This window comes from Podarcis filfolensis, assembly GCF_964270895.1.
Source record: "Podarcis filfolensis genome assembly, chromosome: 5".
In the NCBI taxonomy this organism is placed as follows: domain Eukaryota; kingdom Metazoa; phylum Chordata; class Lepidosauria; order Squamata; family Lacertidae; genus Podarcis; species Podarcis filfolensis.
The window spans coordinates 73,070,179-73,077,713 of NC_139608.1; positions in this window are offsets into that span (position 1 = coordinate 73,070,179).

The window sequence follows — 7,535 nt, forward strand, 5'->3', positions numbered from 1 at the left end:
TGGAACCGAACAACGGGAGCTCACCCCATCACAGGGATTTGAAACACTGACCTTCTGATCAGCAAGCCCTAGGCTCTGTGGTTTAGACCACAGCACCACCTGCGTCCCTTAAGCCAACTGGTAGGACATCCCTATTTTAATCAGATAAATGTTGGAGGTTATGGAATTATGTGACCCCCCAAGCCAAAAAATTAAGTAACCATACAGTGGTACCTCGGGTTAAGAACTTAATTCGTTCTGGAGGTCCGTTCTTAACCTGAAACTGTTCTTAACCTGAAGCACCACTTTAGCTAATGGGGCCTCCAGCTGCCGCCGCACCACCGGAGCACGATTTCTGTTCTCATCCTGAAGCAAAGTTCTTAACCTGAGGTACTATTTCTGGGTTAGCGGAGTCTGTAACCTGAAGCATATGTAACCTGAAGCGTATGTAACCCGAGGTACCACTGTACAGCCTTTAGAAGATATCGGAAGGCAGCCCTGTATTGGGAAGTTTTAAAATGTTCAGTGTTTTATTATATTTTTATCTATGTTAAAAGCCGCCCAGTGTAGCTGGGGCAACCCATTGAGATAGGTGGGGTATAAGAATAAGAATAAGAATAATAGAATAGTATGTCCCTATTTTCATTGGACAAATGTTGGAGGATATGGGAGTGTACTGACGTCTCAGAGCCCTCTATAGTCACATAAAGCACCACATGTGAGTAATGCTAGATCCCTGCATTTCACAGGCTGTACAGAGTCTCTGTATTGATGAGGCCCCATATTAATCTTTGGAGCCTGCTATTTTGCCTTTGTCGACAAAGGAGTGCATCCTGCTGGCTAGTTTAGGGTGGAGCTTCTAATATTTTAATGTTGGGATATCAAAGATTGAATTTTGGTTGTGGAGATTTTTGTCTGATGTCTCCGTATGTATATCCAGCTTTGGTTGTACACACTGGTATCCTAAAACCTTTTACTCCTTACATAACCAACTTCTGCTAAAAGTAACACTTTGAAAACTGGGGGGATTGAGGTGGGATTAAGCTGTCCTTTTCCTTGAACATGCACACTTGGTATTCCTGCATGCACACACCCAACATGACCTTTCCTTTGGGATGATTTCATAACACTCTGCCGAGCGCTTTAAAGTAATATTTCAATAGAAAGCACAAGAATCAATAAAGCTTTTGGTTTTGCCTCACTTAAAAATAGTCTTGATGGAGGAAGGATGTATGAAAGGTTGCAGTTAAGGAGGTGATTGTCTTCCAAGCTGCCTTTTTCTGACACGGCTGTAAGATTAGCTGCTGCGTCTCTGCAGATCTGTTCAGAGATAGCTTGTGTTTTTACAGCATAGTTTGTACAAAAGAAGACCCAATGCATGCTGCAAGCTGCAGCTTCAGAAGGGACAGACAGAACCACAGGAGCAAGTAAATATGCTGTGACTCAATGCAAAATCCTAAACATCTCATATTTAATTGAGAAAAGTTACCGGAAGGGGCAAGGTGGTAAGGAGGTTGGATTGGTGCAAATGTGCCAGTGGACCCAATCCCGCACTCCTGTTAGTGCATTTGCACCACACCTGCCTGCCCACCACCTTGCCCCTCCTAGTAAGCAGCACTCAATGGACAGAAAGGCAAGATTTATTGATAAATACTCCAAGCAGCTTAAAGACTTCCTTTTCTGTTTCATCAGCCATTCAAGTGCAAAATTAGGAGGCAATACACTTGACAAGCCCACACACATATTGGAAGAGGGAGAGAGGGAGGCTGCCATGAGTAAAAGGTGCCATGGGCTAGCCTGTAGCTATATGCCAGAAAGTTACTGTGTATGTATGTTGTGTGAATTTTTATCCCCCTAGTCAACATGAAATGAGCCGTTACTATGGCAATTTCTGACATTGTAAGGTGGTTGTGTTACAGTGCAGTACATCCATAAAAGAAAGCTACACTCCCAGTCCTGTCAAGTTATCCTCTGCAGCTAAGGTGTTACGTGGTCTTAGAAAAAAGCAAGGTGTTGGTATAGGATTTTGCGCAGTCATAAAGGCAGGCTGGGCGCTGTGGCTTCCAGAGGTCACAATTTAATCAAAGAGCTGTTTCAATGTCACACTGTTAGTATGTCAACTTGTGATTTTGGAAAGCATATTTACATTTCGCTAGTTGCACCAGATAGGCCCCCTTCAACTATTGCAAGTTCCCAGTGTTTGATGTGGGGTGGATACCACCACAGAAGTAGCCCCATTTCACATTTTCTCAGGGGAACTGAATAGCTCACTATCCAGTCAAACCAGAGTAGTTGGGTTCAAGTCACTTTAATTGGGATTGTTTATGATGAATCAATAAGCAAGTTGCAACTTGACACTAGCCCTGGATTTCACAACATTGTGTGGCTTCTGTGGCATCTATACTATACATATCAACTGGTTCAACAGCATTTCCTCTTTCTAGGGAACTCTGGGAATTGTAGTTCCACTATGAGAATTCTCTGTTATCTTTGCCAGACCATGACTCTTTCAGAGGAGGCCTGAAGGCAAATGAGCTTCCATATGAAACCAAATAATTTCATCAAGTAGATAAACTGCAGGTGCAGAATATATTGCTTTCCAATAGTTACTGATTGGATTACAACTCCCATTGTCACTGACCATTGGCCATACTGGTTGTTGGCTAATAAGAGCTGGAATCCAACAACATTTGAAGGCCACAGGTTCCTCATCCCTGAAATAAAGACTTTCAGTAATCTAATCAAATTACGTTTTGACAGAAGAGTCCATTTCTTTCTTTGTTGAATGTTGGTGTGTGTGTTTCCACTTTCCACTGTAGGCTTGCCACTTTCAATCAGACGCTGTGGCAGTAGCATTTTCATTTGCAGGTAGTAATTTTTTGCCTCTATGCTGTAAAAAGCTTTACCTTCTGATTTTTGTAGATCAAGCTGCAGTTAAAGGCACAAGAGCAGGCTCAACTGTGGATTGTTTTTTTCTGGTCAGTTGGCAATCCTGGTTATCTGTGATATATATTCTTCCTAAAAACATGCTGTGAAGAAAATGTTTTTCGGAGAGGAAAGCTCTGTGATGTAGCAAGTCCAGACAGTAATAAAATTATATTTCCTAAAACTCAGGGGGAAGGTGGATCCTTTGAAATGATAACAAAGAAAATAACTACGCTCGAGTTCAAAAGGATTCTTTGAAATAGACCCAATGGCTTTGAAATACTCACAGAACTAGAGGTTAAAAAGGGTAGAAATAGGTATCAAAAGGAAATTGATGTAGTCAAATATTTTGGTGGACTGGGAAATAAAGCAGTAATTGTGCAGCTTGGTTAAAAAGAACAAGCATACAATAACTAAACATGCAACATCTAAAGCTGTGGAAAGCAAGGATTTGGAAAGCATGCAGTTACATTGACAAAGGTTACTGACATACCGTACTAAGTTAACAAAACAGCTACAAAGAAAGAGTTTTGGATGATCAGGGAATTCTGGGAACTCAAACTGTGAGAATTTATACCTGAGATTTTATTTTATTTTTTAAAAAAAACGTTTCATAAATTAATTTAGTAGTTTTAGTCCTTTCTATCTTTGATGTGCTAGACTGAGGGAAGTCATTTTTATTGTAGTTTAGTGTATATTTTAGCTTTAATATGGTGTTCACCACTTGGGGGGCCTTTGAGCCAAACAGGGATATCACCACCACCAGGAACAACGAAGCACTTTCTACAGAAGTCCTTGTTCAAGGGCTTGCAGCCATGAAAATGTAGAAGACGCACCTGCCAGGGAACTAGACCTAGTTCTTACCTAGTTCTCTTAGGTAAGAACAGAAGACGCTCAGGAAACTCCTGACTCTGCCCAGGTACAACTAAGCCCACTGCCATCTAGTGGCTAATCTATATAGTTACACTATCCACATACTAAGTAAGCAGAAGACACAAGAGATGGGGAGCCTGTGGCCCTCCCAATATTGGGGACAACCACTTCCTGACCACCTGCTGTGCTGGCTGGAAGGGCCACAGGTGCCTCTTGAATCTCTTAGCTAATTTGACCCAAATAGAAATAGTTAAAATTACTTTATTTACTGCTCTTGTTAGTCGCTTGTTACCCAAACGTCTTCAAGTTACATACAACACTTTTAAAAACATAAACACAAATACATCATACCATTTAAAAAAATGTACAAAACACCTATCATTTATATATAAATATACTAGGGGCTGCCACCTATCAACTCCACCAACCCCTTTGCCAACCTCCCTTTCTTCACATCCATTCCCTCACAGATCCCCTCACAGCTCACCCAAACCTGCTGCTTCTCCTCACAGCTTACCCCAGACACCTCCCCTCACAGCTCAACTGAAGCCCCACCTGCATTTCAAGGAGGGGTATACATGTCAGAGAGCAGTTTGGCAAACCGTTCTCTGAAGTGCCCCCCCCCATTAAGCAGCTTGCTTGGGCTACCTGCCCCCCCCCCACTGTTTGCTTGCTTGCCCGCATTTCTGTCATCACACTGTAGTTGGTGTGGCCTCCTATTGGCAGCCACATGAACTACAGCATGATGATAGCCTTACATTTTTCGTAATATAGGAAGATATTATTCAGGTTGCATAATTAAAGCTGATGTGGAAGTGTTGAACAACAAACACACTTCCCCCTAAGAGTGGACTATTTGAAGAACAGCTTTTTGAAGAAGTGATGGGGAAATTGTAAGTGCAATTTATCACACAACTGCTCGATGCAGCAGCATCTAACCTCTCCACTAACAAATCAGATAGATTGCTCAATAGATGGCATTGTCTAATCTCCCTGCAAAAAAGTCAGGATGAGTGCTCAATAAACAGGTCATTTGGAAGCAACATTTGGCTACAATCCTGTAAGTACTGACCTAGAAGTACGTGTCATTAAACTGAACAGGACTTATTTCTGAGTGGACAAGTGTAGAGTTACATTGCTGTGGTGCAATTCTATGCATTTTTACTCAGAAGTGGAGCCTACTTCGTTCAACAGTGTTTACTCCCAGGTTATTGTGCACAGGCTTGCAGCTTTACAATGCATATGCAATAAAATAATAATAAAACAAAATTATTTAACAGATGAAAGGCAATAATCCATCAGCAAAGGCAACACATTTACCATGCCATGCACAGAGTAATCTGAGTCTATTACTTTTGAAATGGAAAAATATGGTTTGCTGTACCAAAAATTGGTTTGCTTTACACCAGGGGTGGGGAGGAATACACAGCTGGCTGTCAATCATGCTTCCATCCATAGTGCCTCCTCTATTTAGATGTAATAGCCTAAAATGATCCCTGTGTCTTATATAAGTCCTTTTTATTAAGCTATGCTTTCCCACATCAACCTCTCATTGTGGAGTTTGGATGAATTGTCCGTCTGCGTAGAGCCTTCAGGCTCCTTGCCAAGCCTCATCATCACTGTCAATAGCTTGGAAAACATTTTGTCTTCTTTTGGATTTTAAAAATCATCTTCACAGTAGGCTGAAGAATCAAGAGAAATAGATATTGGAAGTAGCTTTTCTGACCTCTGTGGCTCTAGGGAAACAGCAGCCGGGGTACTGACTAGATGGATATTAATGGAGGGACTCTCCATTTCATAATGGACTGCTGTGGATTGCAACCAGGTTTTTGGGTCATACTTTCCTTCACCTCAAAAAACTACAGCAATGCTAGTCTAAATTACCTGAATTAAGGAGTGATATTAACTTGGGATGATGTTCTCACTGTGCACCAGCACACGTGCTGGTTCATACTAAGCCACAGTTTGGCCTAGCATTCCATGTGAATGAGGCCACTCTAGCCATAGTATTATTTATCAATTCACAGTAGAGTGTTTCTTGCAAGTCACTATAGCCATAGTACTGAAATATGAGTGGTACTCATACTCAGCTGATCTTCCATCATTGTCCCCCATACTTAGTCTAAGAATACTTGCAGCTCATTTGGAGATGGTAGCTACAAACCCAGAAGTGATACAGGAAACACCTCATTGATGAGGGTGGTATGAATGTCCTCTACCTCCCCACTCCAGTCCACCCTTGGAGTAATAGTTAACACACCTATTTGATGTTAGCCGCTCTGAGCCCAGCTTCGGCTGGGGAGGGCGGGATATAAATAAAATTTATTATTATTATTATTATTATTATTATTATTATTATTATTATTATTACTAGCTGAGGAGGTGGGATATTAAAGAAGAGAGTGAGCGCTGCTGGTTGAAAAGGTTGGAAGCAGAGGCAAAATAACAGCATGCAAATTAAAAAATTCCTTCCGGTAGCACCTTAGAGACCAACTAAGTTTGTTATTAGGGATGCGGGTGGCACTGTGGGTTAAACCACAGAGCCTAGGACTTGCCGATCAGATGGTCGGTGGTTCGAATCCCTGCTACGGGGTGAGCTCCCGTTGCTCGGTCCCTGCTCCTGCCAACCTAGCAGTTCGAAAGCAAGTCAAAGTGCAAGTAGATAAATAGGTACTGCTCCGGTGGGAAGGTCAATGGCGTTTCCATGTGTTGCTCTGGTTCGCCAGAAGCTGCTTAGTTGTGCTGGCCACATGACCCGGAAGCTGTACTCTGGCTCCCTCAGCCAATAAAGCGAGATGAGCGCCGCAATCCCACAGTCGGCCTAATGGTCAGGGGTCCCTTTACCTTTTTAAGTTTGTTATTGGTATGAGATTTTGTGTGCATGCACACTTCTTCAGATACTTCTGAATAAGTGTGCATGCACACGAAAGCTCATACCAGTAACAAAGTTAGTTGGTCTCTAAGGTGCTACTGGAAGGAATTTTTTTTATTTTGTTTCGACTATGGCAGACCAACACAGCTACCTACCTGTAACTAGCATGCAAAGAGTGAGGAAGAATGATGAAATTGAGTGAACAAGGGAAGAGAAGTAATGACAGCAGGTGGGTGTAATTCACATCTAGGAAAGGTAAGTGCGTAGGGATGTGGAATTGAGAAATTGCCTTCTACCAACCTCCTCTGAACAGAGAACTTCAGAGCATTCCTCTGCTGGACTAGGGTGGATGAGGGCATTCCCACCAGATTTCCCGTGTCACCACTGAGTCAGTTCTGTCACATTGCTCCCGTTTTCTCTCTGTGCTTGAGAGCTTTTATTCATTTATTGTTCCTTTGACTCCTCCCCTTTCACAAATAAATACCTTGCCATTACAAAGGGCTGAAACAACAGTTGCAGGTGGTTTCATAAAACGGCTGGTGTCTCCATTCCACCTCCATTCACACACATAGACTGATCCTGCCTGTATGGCTTTCACTTAGCAGTGGTCATGATGGGGACTCACCCAGCTGATGTCTGGTGCTTCCAGATAGTCACCCACCAAAGCCAAAGCAGTTTGTTCCAGTAAACCAAGACCTGGAAGCACCATAATTCTTAAAGATATGGCACTTAATCATACACTTCAGGGATTGGAAATACCAACTCAAGATGGGATATTAGGTGGAATTTCTGCATGAGGGAGCCATGCATGTTTAACTTGAGTCATCTAGTCGGCATTAGTATTGTGACCCTATTTAATTAATTCATGTACACAGACTTTCTTCAG